The sequence below is a fragment of the Cotesia typhae genome, unplaced genomic scaffold (genome assembly GCF_013202065.1).
Source record: "Cotesia typhae breed Kobodo isofemale line unplaced genomic scaffold, CoteBio_Ctyphae contig_22, whole genome shotgun sequence".
Classification (NCBI taxonomy): Eukaryota; Metazoa; Arthropoda; class Insecta; order Hymenoptera; family Braconidae; genus Cotesia; species Cotesia typhae.
In genome coordinates, this window is record NW_027423728.1 from 6317988 (window position 1) to 6339641 (window position 21654).

The 21654-nt window shown below is 31.8% G+C and overlaps 1 protein-coding gene across 5 annotated transcripts in view; it reads right to left on the bottom strand.

The window, feature by feature from the left end:
- The window catches only part of LOC141538480 (ras-related protein Rab-37), a 79777-nt gene that overhangs the window by 53889 nt on the left and 4234 nt on the right, over positions 1-21654 (bottom strand). The window contains exon 3 of one of the 5 annotated variants that reach the window (XM_074259970.1): positions 7171-7307. The exons of 3 other annotated variants lie outside the window; for them this stretch is intronic. The gene's annotated coding sequence lies outside the window, so the exon portion shown is untranslated. Of the gene's footprint in view, positions 1-4634; positions 4708-7170; positions 7308-21654 lie in introns of those variants that run through there. One more of the 5 variants, XM_074259973.1, reaches the window with a different exon arrangement.

The window sequence follows — 21654 nt, forward strand, 5'->3', positions numbered from 1 at the left end:
AAAAATAAATAGTAATTTTTACACTTCCGGAATGTGTCATACTTATTAGTAAAAGTATGCAGTGGGATCAAAGGCATAACACAAAAGCTCTAGGGTTTCGCCCGGTGATCCCTTTATTTAGTCCCACGAGGGTAAGGGTGAGAACTCCACCCTCGATTGGCGTCCCCCGGTTAACATATCTGGCGAATGCGAGATGAGCTTTACCACAAATGTTTATCATCTTCATCAATGCATTTTTTTTTATCGTTGAAATCCTCCACTCTCGATATTTCATCTTTTCGTCTCCTCTTTAAAAAGAGATCCAAGCTTAACGAAGAGATATTTGAGTCAAATAAAAAACACAAAGAAGAAGACCCGCATCGATAATCATTCAGAGATCCTTCATCGTGATGAAGCATCTTTTCTACAAACTTAAATTTGTTTAATTTTTTATTCATGCTACTTAACACGACTATTCACTTATTCAACACGTGATTTGTGATTTCCTCTATCATACCGTCTAAATCAATCATCATTTTTATTATTTATATTAAACAAGAGGTTGTGATAATCTCTGTGATTAATGTCACATCTCCAATCATACAAAAACAAAATTACTTTTGTTGCGAATGCGAAAGATTAATCGCACAAATCAGAATCTGCTTTTTCGTAAATCATTCTGCTTCAAATTAATTACTATTGGTAATGTTTTAATGACAAAGTCGCTTGAAAAGGCGTATCAGTTTCAAATATCAAATTATCAAGGTATGCATTTTCTTGTTTTGTTATTAAATTATTATCGAAAAAGCTGTACTGATGCATTATGGAATTTTTATTATGAACAATATTTCTTTATATTTCACATATCCGACCGGTTTTATCGAAAGTTGTTAATAAATTTCAATATTTATTGTTCTGCATTGTTTTTCCTTGGTGTAAAATTTGCTATTTTTTTATTTTAAACTTCCCGCTAAGAAAATCGAAGATCGTTTTGCAAAAATCGAGTTTTTATCATATCTGGACGTTTTAAGGCCATAAAAAGCTTGAAGAGCTCAAAAATATCATTAGTGCAATTTTAAGCGCCTAGGTATGGAATTAGAGGGAAGTTGCAGGCCAAGACACACTTCAGAATAATCTTATTGGTCTTGGTTCAAATATTCTTTCTTTAATCAACTCCATTCATCTATCAGTGTACCTTGATGTTTTTGTTTTTGTTCAATTTAAAATTTGTTCAAAACCTAGACATGTTTTTGTTCAATTTAAAACTAACATTTAGCAAGTAAATAAAAAACGCATAAGCAGGAACCGAAGTATATCCAAACAAATGATAAATCGAAGTACTGTGTGTTAGCATCACATAAAGGAAGTTAATATTACGAATGTAGTATACCAAAATGTATATATATCTCTCTATAATTTGAGCATTTCTGTCCATTATATCCCTCCCCGGGGAACGTTTTCTCGTTTTATTCCCTTTCCTTTTTTTTTATATTCACGGCACAATAACTACGAACTTGCCAGCTGCCCCCCGTGACACGCGCCGTCGACGCTCACAGCTTGTCAAAATCGTTATGCAGGTATATGTATATATATATAATATATATAACATATAATATATATAAATTGAACATAACATATAACATATTTCCCTCTCTAATATTTTTATTCTCTTCTAGACACACACATACAGAATATATCTATATGCTTCCTATAAGTTATACATATAAGCCAGAATGAGCCGTTCGTCTTTCTATCGGGAACCGACGTCGCGTGCGCGCCATCACAGACAAAGGGATCCTAGATGTAGAGCAAAGACGCACCTTGAGTAATCAAATGCTCTATGCAGTATATACACATATAACGTATAAGGTATACTTTTGGGTCTACGTCGAAAAAAATACCCCACATAGGATGAAACCAAGTTCCTATAAGCTCTGAATACAGAGAAGGTTCTAAAAGCTTAAGGACTACCTTGAATCTAAGATTAATGTCAACGACTGTATATGTCCCATACATCGGTTGATTTTGTATGTATTATATATGAGCAAAATTGAAGGGAGACAGCAAAAAAAGACGAGCAAGTTAATCGGAAAGGAGTCAATGCAAAAAACTTACTCAACTGGTCTTCTTTAAACTTCAACGTTATTACCAGGAAAGACGATTTAGAATATTCGTAATAATTAAATAGGATGTAAAAGGCAAAATTAATTGTGTATTGTGTCGTTTACTTTTTATTCACTATTACAGCGTAGCATTTTTTTGGGAGTACCACGTATCTATGAAACAAAAAGGTTAAATCATAAGACAGATGAATCATAAGATCAAAAAAAGTGAGATAATAACTGATTTTCCAACATTGAGTATGAATCATCAATGAAAATTTTCAGGTGATATCTAAAATTTCAACAAGACAAAAATATTAGGGATGTTTTCTTACAAACTTTTGTTTCCAGGTACAATCTTAGTACCTTTAAAAACATTAGTGACACCCTGAATCATATTTCTGTGAAAATATTAGTTCGTAAGTATAATCTCTTTCAATTTGTAAAAGATTATAAGGTTGTAATTTAAAATAATATATAATAAAAATAATAAATAAATAAAGATACTAAATAAAAAAGAAGTTTATAACGATATTCATTTATATTCTGGAATTTTCTACGGCAGTTTTGGTGCCCTAATTTATTTTTAATTGAAACTTATCCTTAACTAAATTTATATTTTTAGTTCACCCGTGACTCATTGCTTTTCAAAAATAATCTTGGAGAACACTTATTATATACCAAATACCTGTACATGTGTAAGGATCAAATTTATTTATACCCGGTTTTATTCGGTCATATTCCAAGTATATGATCATTATCATCCAACAATAATGAAATTTCCATTATAATGGTCCTTAAATTCCCTTTCTTCTCGAGAACCCAAAATAAATGAAAAGTAATAATAACTACCGGATAATAAAGTATAAATAAAATACAATGACAAAGAAACATCTCACATGGTATCATTATCACTTATAAAATCATTATAATTTATTGACTTGACAAAAAAGTTTTCTAGATTTTTATTAGTATGCAATGATTTATATGATTATATACCGAAATTTTAATGACTTACTCAATTAGTAACGCACATGACTTTTTAACACATATTTATGTGTATGTATACATCACCGAAATTCAAAACTCTTTTTTAACATCTAATAGTTGATATGTATTTAGAGAGAAAAAAAACATAACACGTCGATGGCCATTTAAAATTCAATTTCCGTGGCATTTTATCTTCGGCGACCACTGAATCGATTCCGGACGATACACGTGACGCCCACGTGATCAGACCACAGAGGCACTTGTCCTCGGTAGCACACACACCGAACAACGAGTTAGAGCAGTATATAAAAAAAGCATTATTTAGAGTCCTACATTGTATTTGTACATGATAACACATTGTCATATTAACCAGTCGAACTCCTCGACCCAGGATTTTCGGATACAGAGGTTGAGGTTAGCGCGTAGACACGTGCCACTGTTTTTTTTTATGTCTTAATAACATATGTATTCATGTGTTATGTTACGTTTGTGGACATATGTGTGTGTATATGCGTGTAAAGTTGGATTTCTCATTCAAAAACATGCGAGTTATATTTTTCGTCCTTGTCACTATTCTTCTCGCTTCGCACATGCACCCCCACTTCCCTTTATTAATAACGTATATGCTACATACATATGTATACACATATAGTAGCGACATGAGTGTAATAGACTCGAGCAAGGCCGCACCAGGCTATATAGATACTGATCGACCGACTGAGACGTAATTTTCGTGGCAGGTACGTGCCACGAGGGAAAAGCCCATTGGCTAATTGTGAAAACATGTAAACACTGATCAAAACATGTTGTTGTTCATTTTTTTGCTACAAAATTTGTAATTTTGAAATTAAAAAAACCGTAAAAACATTTCTGTATCAATCAAAAAGATTCTTGTTATTTTTGCGTGTCGTAATTCTTGGGAGAATATTTTGAACTTTAAAGTGAAATGATTGAAAAATATGGTTGACCAAATTTTGAAGCTCAATTCGAGGTCAAATATTGAAGATTAAAAATTATTTTTGAGAGCTTCATCGTTTTGATTTAAGTAGAAAAATTCGTAAACGAATCAATTTTCTTCGGTTTGAATAGATCTTACTTGATTCAGAAATTTCTCGCCTTGATTTAAGAAAAAATGACCTTTTAAAATAATTTTCTAGGTTCAAAAATTTTTTTCTTGAATCAAGTTAATTTTTTTTTTCAATTTATAATCGGCAAAACTTTAAAACACAATTCTAGATTGAATATCATAGATGTGGAAAAATCGATAAGAATCATATTCCTCTTCGTAGAACATAAGATTTTCTATGAAAAAAGTTTCTAACAATTTCTTCGTATCTCACTAAAATTTATAATTAAAATTACGCGAAAACTCAACGGTGAAAATTTTTTTTTTGTTTAGACATTTGGTAACTTTAAAAGCACAATATGCATTGGAGAAACAAAGGAATAATAGAATAGAAGTAAAACTTTTTACGAAGTGAATTTGACACCACCTGTTGCGACTGAAAGAGAATTACGGCGCAAAAGAAACGTAGATTATTGTGGATAGTGGTTACCACTTACTTCGAGCTGTTCCAAGAATAACTTTTATAAAATAATATTTATTTTTTATAAGAAAATAAGACAATATGTTGTTTTACATGAAATATTGTTAAGCTGTTTTTAAGTATAAAAATCAACTCTATACTTCGGTATTACTCTCATATACGTTAGATACATACATTTGTCACATATATGTACATAAAACTACACTACAATATGATAAGCTGAGTTGTAAAGATATTCATAATGATAAATTTATGACGAAAAAAAAATATTCTTTGTACTGCGGATATATATATATCACTATGCTGCACTAGCAGTAGAAATATGAGGCCTTGATTTGATGATAAGCTGTGCATATATTGAAGTCTATATGCGTATGCAATATAAACATTAGTACATTTATGAACATATTGCAACATATTTATGAATTCAGTGTGAAGTAAAATAAAATGAATATGCAGTACATAAGGAATAACATTCAATTAAAGAATCTTATCTAAACTGAAGCGTGCAATGATAAGAGCGTTGCTCAATAAGCTGCACAAAATGGTCGTCTAAGTTAGTTTCAAGTGTCATACATTTACATGATAGAAATGTATGAATAATTGCTAGCTTGTATTTTTTCCAAACATTTTGGAGAGGCTGAAATTGAAAGAACTTATCTTTAACAATTTTAATGCATCTTAACGTTCAATACGCTTTTAACGTTAGATACGTCCAATTTACATTCAAAACGTTAAATACGCTCAATTTACGTTTAAAACGGTGAAAACTACTAAAACCTACACTATAAACTACAACCGTTCAGTAAGTTTTTTTCTTCCATGAAACCTCGTAATTTAATAAAAAGTTTAATCCGTTAAGTTAAAAATTATAAATGTCAAAAAGTGTTCAATAAGAAGTTTGGAAATGTCTGAAAAAAAAAAAGCATACCAAAGAAGTTCAGAAAGAAACAGGTATGATGTTGGGTATGTATATTCATTGTGGGCAATATGATCGTAAAGAAAAGAAGCGGTACGGTTGCCAGGTCCAGCTACTCGGGTTTCTCCGGTCGTCGTGTTTTTAATCCCTGTCGTTGATGCCATTCCTTGAGGGCCTAAAAGGCGTTGCGGGTCTACCATACACATATATACTATATATATTGTTGGATGATCGCACCAGCAGCTGCTTGCACGTTTGAGGATGAGAGACCAGATGGTTACGGCTCATTCCTTATAGACTTTTGCCCAAAGTAAAAGAAACCACCAACCAATGTTGCCAACGTAGTTAGATACGAATTGCTTTGGGACTCGGTTTTTTAGCCCTGGAAGATTGGGCCTCTTGGTATAGTCAAAACCGAAGAACATACTATAAAGAATATACTATATAGACACTATATTATACGATCAAGAAATAAGAGTGTAGTTGTGTTTATATTGTAGAATAAAGGAGATTAAAAGGAATAAAAGTTGAAGCTCAAGTCCCAAGTGGGCTGTTCTCCAAATAGCTCCACCTGCGCCTTCTTATTCTCATTTTTGTATTCTTCTACCACTTCTGACTTTTCGACACTCACTCCAAGCCCATTATGTATTTTCTTTACAATATTTATTGCGCTTAAATTCGCTTACTTATTTGGACGATATGTTTTGTCTTTTTAAAAATAATAAATTCAGATATGTTAACATTAGGTCGAAATCGCAATGTTTAGGGCGGTGGTTGATTACTGACTGATTGACGGTTTTATTATGATAAATTGGTGATTAATAAGCAGTACTTATATGCAAGATACAGTTTGACGTTTATTACATTAGACTAGTGGTGTAGAAAAAAAATTCAAGTCATAACTGCATGTCACAAGAAAGTAACAACCGTCAAATTGAAAACGACACAATTTTGATGAATGGTCGCAAGAAAAGTGACATGTGGACAGCACGTGCTGTGTGGTTTATATAGTTTAACCTTAACCTGAGGAAAAAACCTTTTTTCTGTAGTCGGTTCTTCATAAATATTTAATGGAAGTATATTAAAATATCTTTGGCATAAAATAAAAAATTTAATTTAAGCAAAGTCACTTTTTTTAAAACAGAAGTTGCACGAATATAGAAAAAAAATTTTTAAAAAACACGAAAATTTTCTAAGGAAATTAACAAAATCAACAATTAGAAAAAATAAATCACAAAGGAGAAAAATTTTAATGAATAAATATAACCAAATGATCACTTGACAGAAACTCCTGAAATTTTTCTTTTAATAGGTTCGGTCTTGCAGAATTAACGAATCCAACGTGGAGAAGTTTTCAATAAAAATGAAATTTTCCGTTCCTAATTTGTTGACTTCGTGGATTTTGAATGGAGAAACGTCAATGACAGAAGGGTGATATGTCATGTCACCCTTGAGAATTTTATGTAGTTAGGGGGTGTCATTGAGAGTGATCTCAAAGCGTTACGAATTAAAGGGGTACGGAGGGGAACGCAAAGCCACGCCCTCCCTTCTCTTAAGTTAAACACTCTCAAGCTCATATCAAGAGTTATACATAATGTATATATATATATATATATATTAAATAAAACTTAACTCGACTGCATTCACATTCATCGATAGCTAGCAGAGGGCACAGATCTCTCAGCACGGAAAGTTAATTAGTTCACAATCGTGACTGGTGAATGAGTCAAAGGCTCTTAAAGATTATCGTAGAATCCCGTAGCTTTCACGCTGTAACAAAAATATATGCACTCGGTTCAGTTTAGTTTTGCTTATATGCTATATACATGTATAATACTACACTTATTTTGTATATCGCCCAATCTTGAACTCTCACTCTTTCGCAGGAGAAAGAACCTCACCACAATTCTATATCTCAATGTTTATTCTTATGTTTTTGCTTTCAGAACAAAACAACTCCTGTTATTAATTGGTCACGGCATTTTCATTCTTGTCCATTTTAAGTTCTCAATTCCCAGCTCTCAAGCCTCACTATAATGGCCCACGGATAACGCGACGAGTTATGTTAATAAGCCTCTTTACTTTAAAACTCTCTCGACACATGCGTTTCAAACTATGAATATTCAAATTCTCTCATCTGATTACGTCAAGCTTGTAGTGTCATTGACATATCGCGGCCTTTCCAGGCTACAGACACTTTGATGAGACTAAATTAGAAACTTTGAACTTCAGTTCAGCTGCATCATTTTAAAACAAAATAGTGTTTGAAAAACAGTGTTTCAATAAAATTCAGTATAAACTTGACTAGACACAGAAAAGTATAAAATATTTCAATGATATGTCGTTTAAAAATAGTAAACCTACCATTTGTCACGATTCAGTGTAACATGCATTTGTATAAAACATTCACGCTGCATACAAAGTATAATATTTTATATTACTATACTGTATTATGGTATTTGTTCGCTTTTTCGAATTAAAATTACTTCCGAATCTTCATCATTCCATCACAATTACAAATTCAATAGTGGTTTTGATCAATTAATAAAAAGATATGTCCCGCGTGTTATTAATGATATTAAATTTGGCTAATCATGAATTTGATTCTGTCAATAAGTCAATTTTTTTGTGATCAAAATTTTCATATGAAACGTGGTAGTTAATAATTGTCACTGACGTGCTGATAAGTACACACCACAAAGTATGTCCAATATCACAACTTAGTGGAGAGTAGTGACAAAATACAAGTCTCATTGGTAATTCAGTATCCATGTAATAGTGGATATGATGGTATAGGGACCACCGGAAGCAACCCATCACTGCCCCACGCTCACGACTTCCGTTCCGGTGACTGACTTCTGGTCACGATCATACACTACAGTAGTAACTTCTTCAGAACTGGTTTCTGCTCTTAAAACTTTTAAATAATCTAAGTAAATGGTGTCTGTAAGTTATAACTTTTAAGTTATTCATAAGCATAAGTTTAACAACTCCAAACTCCAATCATCGCTGAATCTACCTTATCCCTATCAGTCTTCAAAAGTGTAACTAAAACTTATTCACTTGTAGTATATACTTTAGTAGAACACTCACACTTTGAACTTGGAACGTCTCCAGGTGATTCCATTCGTTTTCCGGGAAGTTTCAGACTAAAAAAGATTTACTCTAATTTTGAACGCGAAGAATATTTCGCTGCAACAAATAACTATCAAAACACCAGGAAATCTAATTATTTCTTGCAACGTTTCGTGCACTATATTTGCACTTTATCAGGCAATCTAAGATACAGAACTTTGTTTTTCTTGATCAAAGCAAACTCTTTAAAAAAATACTAATGGATCAAGATTGTTTTTCTTAAATCAAGTTTATTTTTCAATCAATGTATAACTTTCTACCCGATTATGCAAGGTCTATGTTATTTACAAGAACCATATTTCAAATTCATCAAAAATGGCTGATTGTACTGTTGAATTAAACTTTGTTGAGTAAGCGTTTCCTGTTTCTATATAATGCACAACTATGAAATATTAAACTTCACGCTGCAAGAGTGTAGAATATGCTACTATTAAATGAAAAATTTAAGGCAAGTTTTCGCCAAGACATCACGAAGAAATGCAACAAACTTGATAAATTATTCTTCTCTTCAATCTGCGTAAACAATAAACTTTTATTATTGTGAATAAGTTTAATCTTTGTAACTTTATTACTAATAGAAGAGAAGTTTGTTAATTTAAAACTTTTTGTTAAAGTTAGCAATAGATGTTTGAATATGTAAATGCACATTTAAATCAAAAGAGTTAATCTACATTTTCGAAACCAATTCGCTGACCCGAATACTTCTTCTTAACCATCTAAAGTCTATATTGAGATTCAATCATAAATAAATATTTACTTCGGTCATGCATAATGATTTCTGAAGTTCGAAAATGTATCTTCGAAAGTGATAACATATATTGAGTTCCGAAATTTTTGGTCCTCCTGCTCAAGAGACCGATACTTTGCTCTGTCATTATAATATCACAGCTTCTAAATAGTTTCTTCAGAAGTTTACTAATGATATTTACATCAAAGACTTGTCAGGCTTTCTTCTTGCTCTAGATCTTTAAATGGGAGAAAAGATAACATTTTGGTAAGATCTATGCATACAGTATATAACTTTTAAGTCAAGTCTACAACTTATAACTCTGGTGAACAAAATTAGTGGTAGCATCTTCAAATTTTGTGAAATACTTCGAACGTTCTCGCAGAAAACACACATATATATATATGTTTAACATATAAATGAAGGCATCAAAAATGTACATCCATTTTTTTATGCTTGTCTATATGTTAAACACATATTTTTCCGTGAGGGCGAAAAGTTTGAAATTGATTTTAAGTATTTTCCACACAAATATTGAAAATGTAATTACAAATACTAATGCTTTTACTAACATATATAATATTATATTTATTTAATATTAAACTTAAGTTATTCTGTAAGTTCATAATCTTGCGGTAGAGTAATTGCAATTACCACCGCGGTTCTAAGCATAAAAGTATAATTTATATATGATCTCGAATAAAAACCACAGGCATAAATCATTTCGTAGCATTAAAACTAATGAATACATATATATTATTCCTTAAACATTTATCGACATTTTTTATAGCGTTTAATTTTAGAAACTATATTATGTCTACTAAAAAATAAAAAAAAAAAAAACAATTATAAATTACAGTCTGTGGATAAACTTTTTTTAGCTTATCGGAGCAAACTATTGGGAAACTAGCACGTCGGGTCGAAGAAACTATTGAATACTTCAATAGTTATCTGCTTATAAACCATGTGTATACAAGACCCGCAATTACAGAGTTCAATTATCCTAAATACAGACTGAAAGTGGTGTGTAGATAAGTAATATCTGTTCACAAACAAAACGGGATTGTTGCGTTGTGTTAAAACAACAAAATGGAAAATAAAGCTCTAAATCTTGAAATTCGACATTCAATATCTTTCCTATAATTTTCATGCCAGTTTTGTTAAAAATATAAGATGTATAATACTTATAACACTTAAAGTCTAAAATAAAAGTGATTTCTCACCTTTATGCGCTGATTTTGATACCGTTATGCTCCCTGCAACCTACAACTGTATCATAAACGATATCATACATGTATAAACCTATCTCGATACTGGACTAAGCTACCCACAAGTATATATTAATATATACATATTGTGTGCTATACATATATACTAAACCTAATACTACAAGTGGAAAATGGAATACTCGCACTTCAGTGCATTCTACACTCGCAGCTGGTTCGCGTTTATTACCAATTATTTATCCGCGAGCTGAATGCATACAGGCATCAGTTCATTACCTTCACAAAACGATGCTCTCTTCTGTTCGTTATATTCGTTCTTATGACCTCTTATGAAGGAATATATTCATTTTAAATTTACTTTCAACTCTTTTTATTCATGTTTCTTTGTTATACATGAAGTATTATAAATTATTTAGTATACCTTTAAACACGTCTTCCTAAGAATCGCTATCCCGGAAAATTTCCTTTCGATCCATTAGCCAATGGCATAGAGTAGTAATTTTCGTAAAATGGTGTATGAAATATCTTCAATTGAGACCAAACTCTCGAGGGTCGAAATTCTATGATCTGATGTCAAGGATAAAGTTCAAAATTTTAAATTGTATATTGGTTGTAGGATATGATTATCATCCGACGTTTAAGCGAACATAATAATGTGAACGTTTCAAATAGTCGTAGTTCATTTTGAAAGTTAGAGTTAAACACTAAACTTTCCAACACTCTATATATTGGTCTTACTTACATGTTCTATATATCTTTGTCATATTTAACCAAAAATGTTATTTTCCAACAAATTTTACATAAAGTTTTGAGTTTCATTCAATTTCTAAGCATTCGAAAAAATTCTATTACATTTCTATATATTTTTATGAAATTTTGTATGTTTAATTTCTGCGATTAAACCCAAAAAGCTCTAAAATTGTGGGAAAATATTTTTACAATAAAACTTGTCTTTCATAACAGCAGACTCTTGAATTTCTTTTCTCATAGCGAATTTATTTTTCTACATAACTGCGAGTTAAGTCTTCACTTACATAACGTATCACGTAACCACTGATTGACACGCTCTGCCTAATTCAGCGATATGCATCACCCGAGGGACTACTACCAAATTATCACCCACAATTATTACCCATCACAATAAAATAGAAGACAACGACGAGATTTAATCGAGCAATCAGTACACCCTCAAAGTTCCGAACTAACATTTTTCTTATGTCTCATACGTACGCTCATTTTAAAATATATAAATAATTATCATCAACAATGACAACTGTAAAAATCCTTAATTAGTTGTATTATGGTGATATTGATTTTCATACAAAGCAAAAAGAGCTTTATACACATACAGTTGGCAGGAAAATCGCCGCGGGAAGCCGTCCGGGAGTCTGGTAGCACTCGCGGGTGCTCATCGTGCGGTGAAAGCGATAGAGGAAGAGCCTGAGTAAGAGCAAGGGGATAAATGAGAAAGAAAGAAGGAGAGAGAGAGAGAGAGAGAGAGAGAAAGAGAAAGAGCGACATAGAAAGAGAAGTAATACTCAAAAGAGAACGATAGGACGTGACGCGCCGCTAGAGACCCGAAGGCCTTTACTTCTCTTTCCATTCTCCATTCTTCCATCCACTACCACTAATATAAATCTTACTAATACCAATGCAACGTCAGACTTTAACTCTACATTTACACGACTTACACAAGCATCGCTACATTCCTCTATACTACATTTTCTCGTCGAGTCGCCACTATATACTTCCATATGGATGGTACTAACACCAGCCAACCTCAAAGCCTTTATTTGTTGCACGATTCTAAGTAAAGGCTCTTACTCTTGTATTATATCTGTGTTGTATAGTAAAAACGCTCAAAGAACTGCAAGTACCGCGCAGACTATACGACCAAATATATATGCATGTGTTTTAACGCCTCGTGCGTATTTGTACCCTCTTCTTACGATAATCTTCATAAAACTCTTTTTAACGTCTATGTTTTTAAAGCCATTGTTTTTTCAAAATTTGCATCATTTACATATATGTGTCCGACGAATGACAAACCCACAAGATTTATGTCTGCATGCGGGTCAATTTTTACTTAATGTCGACCGCAGACTAAACATTAAGTTTGGCATACGATCGAAAACTGCCAGAGTTTGTCGAAAAAAAAACTTCCTATTCTTTTTTTTGAAAGAAATCAGTTCTTTGTGGAGAATAAAATTTTTTTAAACAAAAAAAAAGTTTCAAGAAAAATTTTACTCAAGCCAAAACTATTTTGATCTTTCTCGTTGATTTTCTTGGTTCTGGGCAGTAATGTAAGAATTTACACGAGGATGGAGGATATGCAGGGATAGGGAATAAAGCGAACGGAAGGATAAAAAAGGAGTGTGAAAAAGAAAAAGGAAGAGGAAAGAAGAGTAAGGTAAAACGGGAGGTAAACGAGATCCTGTTGTCAGTAGCGCTCGGTAGGTATTCTACATCGTCGTCGTCATCATCGTCGGCGGCGTCGTCGTCGTCTTTTGGATCGATACCATCCACGGTTGGACTTGGGGTGGACGTAGCGCGGGGGTGGCACAACCAAGGGGCGCCTCAGGGTGTTACCATGACAACCGAATTACCCGCGAGGGGTTACGGGGGTTTTGTCTTCATATTTTTCCTTACCCACTCATATTTATATATTACGTGTTGCATATGAAAAACTAATGTATTCGTACATTTATATATGTATATATAAGGTGTATGTTTATTTGTATGTGTTGAGATTCTCTTGCTCTCTCTTGGCACATTGAACATGCCGGCTGAATTTTGTATAACTCTGAACTCTGTTTGCTCTCTCAGGTGCACTGATATGAGCAGAGCCTTTCCCTTTGCTTCGAGGCTTTACTTAAGAACGAACTGACTCGATCGACCGGTGGAGAACACCAACAGCCTCCAGAGACACTCCTGGTAGGCTTTACTTCTATATGAGGACATCATATCGTTCATTTCATGTATACGTTTGGGACTTGACTTTGGCTCTAAGTTGATTTTATGATCTACTATATATCTATAACCATATATACATATATATGCGTAAGGAATTTTTTGTTTTATATATCTGGTACACTATATTACAAGATTTCACTGGCTGCAAGTGCTTTGTTTTCAACAGAGTGAGAATATTGTATTAGGCAGCCAGAAAGGTTAAGCAGACTCTGGTAAAGTTCCCAGGATTTCGTCCGAAAGATTTTGCTTGTACCATTTGTTATGTAAGAAATATTTCAAGAAATTTTTTCTTACAAAAGTTAGATTATACCTCTAGTTTTCGATTCGAAAAAGATAAATTAACTATAGATAAACATTTGCTTTAAAATGTTATTACTAGCAAATTTTTTAAGTGAAATATTTATACAATTGATAAACTGACTAATAAAAAAAAAAGCTTTCAAGATTTAAAATTGGGCCAGAAATATTGTAGCGTCAGAATTGATAAATTTTTGAGAAAGTTTTAAATCGATAATTCCGATAATTACGTTCAGCAATACCAAGATGTGAAAAAATGAGAAGTCATCAGTTTTCCATCGAGCTAACACAAGAATTTATCAAGGTAACCAATGAAAAATCCAAGTTTTAACTCGTTGTAATATTGATTCGAATGCTACGAAAGTAATATATTGGCTCAGGCTTCAAGAACGGAAAGTTCCACTGGCGTGAGAGGCGGCCAAGCTGCGCACCAGCTACACCGAAACGCGTCTGGTACCGCGCAAGAAAATATCACTATTTTATAACTCATCTCCTAATTGACGGATTTCAAAAATTGTTTTTTTATAGTAATCTGCACCATTTCGCAGTCCTACATTAATTTTTTCAAGAAAAAACACCGATAACTTTGCAAGTTATCGTCGATTGTTAGTTGGCAAAGTTTGACTGAGGTTCAACTGAAAAAACTTGTTTATTTAATAAACTATTTGAGATTTTAAAAAGCTGTTTTGAGTTTTGGATATAACAGTTAAGGAGGTTTTCGAAACTGATAAAAGATTTTCCGTGGAATTTCGTTAACACTGAATAACAACATATTCGTTTTTGCAAGCCACGCCCTACTTTTTGGGGTGATACAATTTCAAAAATTTGAACGATCACACTTTTTTAAAATATTCCTGAAGATAATTTGGAAACTATACAGGGAAATTTACAAGTATTTCTTCCTTTTTATGATGATTCAAGGTAGCGCGTCGCTACTTTATTTTTCGAGATATTTGCCGCTTTCAACTTAAAAATTCATTAATTTCGATAGTTTTAGTGGTATTATAAATCTAATAAGTGAAGAATCATTCACAAGTATTGAAGTAATGAAAAAATGATCAACTTTGCCTAAAAGAGTTATCACAAATGCGATAATATTGCTGTAAGAGAACGGTAGATTTGAAAATACTTCGAGCGTATATACAGGGAAAAGATAAAAATAATATTTATCAGCAGACATCGAAACCAGCCTATTTTTCTCAACGTAAAATGGTAATAATTACTATCTTAGCATAGCCGGAGTCACTAATAAGAATTAGAAAAGTAACTCTGCCAAGTAACTCATCGCTAAAAAATTCTTGTTACCATCGAACATAGTAATGATTACTATTCTATATTGATAATACAACTATTTTCTTCTCTCTGTTCTCGTACCCAGTCGAGAAACTGTTTTAAGGCAATCAGACATCACGAAACTTTCCGAAAATTGTTCTGGTCCACTCTAGATGTTTTCAACAAAATGGCGGTTTTTGAAGAGAAAAATTCGGTAAATAAATACTTCGAAAGGACAATAAGTGGTGCCTGAGGGTTATTGATACAAAATGCGTGAATGACCAGACTTTTAGTTGCGGCATACAAAATGGAAGGACCCAACAAGCCAGGTCTGTCAAAGATCTCAAGACCCAACTCAATAAATTAGTAACAGCCCGAGTATACTATAGTAAAGTCATAAAGCAACTCACAATTCACAGTCAGCTTAACCTTTCGAATCTGAGTACTTCTGGAACAATAGAGTTACTTTTTCCGAGAATTATTTAGGTACTTGTTGAAACACGCTCTGTAGGCGTTAATGAAACTATTTTAGTTGAGAATTCTTGCATTGCATTGTAGTTTATGTTCAACTGCTGGAAGTAAATAAGTAGATGTAATTGTGGGTATATTAATGTAGGCTTTCTAGCTCAGAGTTTGTTAGCTCGTGTTATTATGCTACTAATAACACGGAGTAAAGGACATATACTAGGCTATATATGCCACAATAATTCGAGTTTAACGATAGTGCAAACAGCGTGCGATAACTATAATATACGGACCAAGTATTGTACGCAGTAAATATTTTGAAACGTGTGCATACAACCGTTTTCTTTGCTTTGTTTTTATTTTTATTGGATATATAAAAATCCTTAAAATTTATCCTTCGGAATACGGTCCTTTAATTTCCGTGAAAAATGCATGAGACAGTGTCAGTTATTCTTTTAGATCTCGTTCAAAGTATTTGCCCAAAGAAGAAATGTGCCGAGTTTCATCAAGAAACATTACTTACAGAAACTCTGATTTTTCAATGGTTCTTTTTGTCACGTCATGATTAATCCAAACCGAACATTGTTTGCAGTAAATATTCGAGTACAAAAGCCGTAACTATTAATGCAAAGGCTAAAGATTAAAGACTAAATACATTTACCTCCAACTTTACAGAAAAAACGAAAGTATCTTTAGTAAGATTATATTCACAACAGACGCGAGCGTGCAGTATCTTGCAGAGACGTTACCCGAAGATACACACGATGCACCGATCGCATAAATACATTGGCTGCATGTTAATACTCACACTCGGGGTCGTGCCTCGAGATCCACAGGATAGCGAAATATCTACTCTTATTATGTATTATGGATGTGTATACGAATAAGTATATCAACCTGCAAACTAAAACCTATATACTTATACTTTACGAGCTACTTTTATGTGATCAATGAGGATAATCACACCGAATTTCAAGGTTTCTTCTTCGAAAAAAAGGTTTCATCGGTAAAAATAACAAAAAAAAATGAATAAACAAAAATAAAAATGAAATAATAGCATTATTACTGTATATTGAATGTATTCTCAGAATTACGTCAATAGATCGATAAGTCAATGATTACGCCGGCGGAACTGAGATATACAAGCTTCATTGACGGAGCGAGAGAGACAGAATGTAGACAGCCGCCAGAGTGGCGCGCGCTTAGCTCGGATATTTCGTCGTTTATTTCTCGCGCCTAGTTGCTCCCTCTTTATCAGCGTATGCGTGTATATGTTTAGAGTCGTGTTCACGCGACGATATACATGCATGTGTACGTACAATGCTGGCAAGGTACAGTCCCCACAAACAACCCATCCGTTCTTGTTATCGTTCCACTCCACTCTCCAACTCTTCGTTTATCAATAGTCCTGCTATATGCTACAAACAACTGTTAATATAACATATAACGCTAAAAGCGCTTACTTTTTTTTTTTTTACTTGTTCTATTTCTTTTGTTTTATGGAATCTAAATTTAAGATAATTGTTTGATTTTACAGTTCGCAAAACTTAAAAATGATAGGTAGAATTTTTTTTCAATTTATTTTTATAAATTTTTCATTTTTGTACGCTTAAGCGGAAAATGTAGACGAATTTCATTGACGATTCTTTGGTAGTTATTTTAAAAATTTTTGCTAACACTAAAATCGTGAAATAGAATAATTAGAAAAAAAAATAAAAGGTTTCAAATAGTTGATTTTGCGATTGTGCAAAAAAAATAAATGATCATGATTATTAAACAATTACCAAATTTTAATAAAATCGACGATTCTAGAAAAATAAACGTAAATATGTACATATTCAGACTAATTTCCAGATATCTAGATTTAAAATTTTTGATATAAAGATTAAATAGATAGCATATATAAAATAAGAACGTCTTATATGATTATTATCAGCAATAATTTGTGATAACGTTCTATAACTAAAATCTAATTTCCGGATGTATAAGGACGGTAATTCCAAGTTTTTTATCGAATCTAAACGTTGATAATTGATGGTCTATGTTCGTTTTAAAATTAAAAAATTTATTACCGAATTATTTTAAAAGCCGTTACACGAAATCGGAGAGTCGTAAAAACATTCGATAATTGTTTAAAGCTAGATATAACTATGACGTTAATGCAGTAGGAGAATAGTCATGTGTAATAGTGTAAAATAATGAAATATAAACATACATGCCTGACTCCATAGAATCATATATTTACTATATAATTAAATTGAATACCAATTTGATCATATTAAATAATAATCTTCCGTAAATAGATAATGTATATTTTTTTCTAGGTAAATAAAAATTACGCATCCATTTTTAAGAAACAATATTGCATCACTGTTGTTGATACCGTATCATAGAGTCGTTTATTACATTATTATAGTATACGGAGTTGTGAGCATAGTATGTCTGGGTCTAAACGAAATTTTCTTATGATGACGATATCGTTTGAATAAATTGAATTAATCTGTACCAAAATCAAGTAGCTTATAGACTAAGTAAAAGAAAAAATATATAAAGATTAAATTCAGAATTTACAGCAAAAAAATCAAGTCAATTTTTATATTAGCGTTTTACCGTACATAGTAATTATCATCGAATATCTCCTGAAAGTCTGAGTATTTTTAAGTATACTCACGTTACAAATATTTGATTTTATTTGAAAAAAGAAAAAGGATGATGAAGTACCTACAACAAAGTTAGATAAAACGGTAATAGATAAAAGTGTATCAACATATAAAAACATAAAGAAAATCGTATATTAGTAGCTTAAAATCTAATCAGTATTGAGTTGATCAACATTTACTTAATAATATTGATATCGTTATGAATTTAATCCCACATATTGTGAATCCCGTATTACAATTACTAAGGGACTTCCTAAAAAATTACAACGCGTTATTGTTAAATTGGGTCGATTTTAACGATTTCACAAAACATTAATTTAAGATTGTAAAACATATAAATGTCATAAAAGCTGTTAAACATACAATTAAAACAAAGATATTAATGTGAATAACAGTATATAAATGGTATGAATTAACTACTATACATTTAGCAGGTGTTTAATGTCACCTTCAAACAGACAACAAAGAAATCAGACAATTTTTGGCAAACACAAGTCTGCCAGAAATTAGATATTCGAATAGATAATAATCTAAAACAGTTATTTACGGTGTGTATAAAAAAAAAAAATATTTCGAAAATCGGCGATTTTAATTCCATTCACATTGAAAAAAAAAAAAAAATTAACTCGAAGAAAATTTCGTTAAAGAATTTTTCTATTGATTCAAGACGATAAATCTCGTTAAAACAATTTTTTTGATACAAGAATTTTTTTTCGGAGTTAAGTTAATTTGTACTTCTATCCATTTTCACTTCTTCTATATTTTTCAACTTGATTGATTCGTTTTAGTCACTAAGTTGCGTTAACGAATCGGTAAGAGGTTGTCGAAACCAAATGACCTGAAATTTAACAGTGAAAAATTCTTACAGCACCCACTGAGGTTCGAACTTACGAGTTTGCGCCTGACCAGCGATCGAGTTCGAGAGATAAAATTTTATACTCTAAAATCTTTTTGGCTATAATCGCCCGTTTGTTAAATACTACCACAAACAAAAAAAAAACAAGAATTTTAATTCTCTTTTTTCTCAAGTTCAGCGTATTACAAAAAGTAAATAATACATCTCAACGTTTTAATATTTATATTATCCGATTTTATGTTTCTGAGTCTCTACATCTCAAATTTTATTGTTGTTATGCTTATAGTTTTCAACCAAATAAAATGAACTTTTAAACATGGTCATTTTTTATACAATAAAACTTTCTACTCGATGATGTTCTTTGTCCATTTTCCGGGTTGGATGATTCAAAAAATTTTAACTAAATGATTTACTCAAGAATTTTATAACGCAAGGAAATTTCCGAGTCTCAAAAATGAAAATCTTTTGTCCCCTTGCAAGGACAGCAATTATACAAAAATCTATTCAGACAGAAAGATCGTCGGTCCGACACAAAATACACGTGTAAAATCCATCCATTCTGGTTACAGCAAACGGTGGGGGTTCATTAAACAAAGAAAGCTGTCGTCGATGTTATTTACTTAGGATGATTTCCGACATTGCTGAAAAGTTTTGTTTATTATTTATCTTCACCAACATCTTAGAAAATATTTACTTATAATTTTTAAGTGTGGTATTTGTGTAAAACATTGTAATCATCAAACCTATAATGTTACTCGACGATTTGCTCAACCGACTCGTGTTTTAAACAAAAACTTTAAAACTTTATTCGTAAAATACCAGCTGTTTAAAATTATGGGCTTAAACTCTGACGCTAAAAGTGAGATTGCCAATTTTAATTTTACGATTGCCCATCAAGCATTCGGGTGTGGTTTTTTGTGTTCAATAATACTAATACCTTTCTAGCATGTGACTCTCGTATACTTAAATCATTTTTTATCAAAAAAAAATTCTAATTCTATACTACACTGGTAGCATTTTTATCTTTTACAAAACAAAAACTTAAACGTTTCAAACTAATAAAATGTAATGCATAAAAATTATCTTGTAGTATTTTTTTTTTTTTTTTTTTTTTCAATTTTATCATAAGTATCCATTACTTCCACCCAAGAGTTTCTACAATTATTTTTTAAATTAACACTTTAAAAGAACGAAACTCCTAATGATTCTTTTTTGACAAAATCCCTTCTAGTAGAAATTATTTTTTGCTTTGTATTGTGATATTTTGTCCGAAAGTCTTATACCATAAAATGTCATTTAAAAGTAAGAATTCTTGGCTTATTTTCATTTGATATTATCGCACTGGTAACCATGACCATTAGATTTGCCGAAAAATCTTTTAAGGTAATCTGGGTATAATGTACAATGGTTATCGTAGGCTAAACGGACCTTAATCAGGGTCAAGCTTATTGTATTAATTTGTACGCCACCGTAATTTTTATACTACACTAAGAATACGTGTCATAAATCATTAGGATTTACTATTGTAAAAATAGTATATTACACACCGAGGGAAGTAAAGTAAGAAATGTCTCAGATCACATGTAATTGTTGGCCGAGGCGAAGCCGAGGTCAACAAACATGTGATCTGAGGCTTTCTTATTTACTTCCCGAGGAGTGTATACTATTTTTTTCCCTGACGAAGGTGTAAAGCGGAAACTTTGTTTAGCGCAGCGGGGCTAAAGTTGACGCTTTACACCCGGAGGGGAAAAAAAGAATTACATATTTTAATTTTTTGACGTTGTTATACATTAGGTGATGTAAATAACATATTTTCACAGGACACTCAAAAAATAACAATAAATTTTAGCGCTACCCTATTGTATACTAATTGAAACAAATTAAAATTTCAACAATGACCAATAAGGAAAAAAAAAATACAAAAATATAAATAATTTCGCCCTGCAGATGTGATTAAAAAATAGATAAAGAATTAACATGACCTTTCAGAAAAATTGATATTGACATGAATCAATAATGTATAAATAAAAGTAGACTGGGGTCGGATTAAAGTTTATACTCGGTTAAACTCAATAATTTTTTAATATCATAAAAAATGAATGTAAATCGAATATAAAATGAATCTCTCACTAAATAAATTTCTTAACGCCCATTAAATTATTCACAAACCTATCAATTAACCAAAAAAAAAAAAAAAAAAAAAACAATATAAAAATAATTTCTACAAGCAGTGTATTACTAAATTATCAATTGCAGCCATTACATTTCATAGCTGTCGAGATAATCGAAAAATTCCGTCTCGAAGCGTCGAAACTATCTCGGAAAAGAGCGAAAAACTACTAACTTAAAATTTTAATTATCTCGAAAACTACTGAAGATAAAAATCTGAAATTTTAAAGTTAAGCATGACAAATGGTTTACAACAATTTACAAAAAAAATTATATCGATATCTCAAGTAGTTTCTGAGTTATAAAAAGCCCGTTTTTGCCAAGAAAGTATCATTAT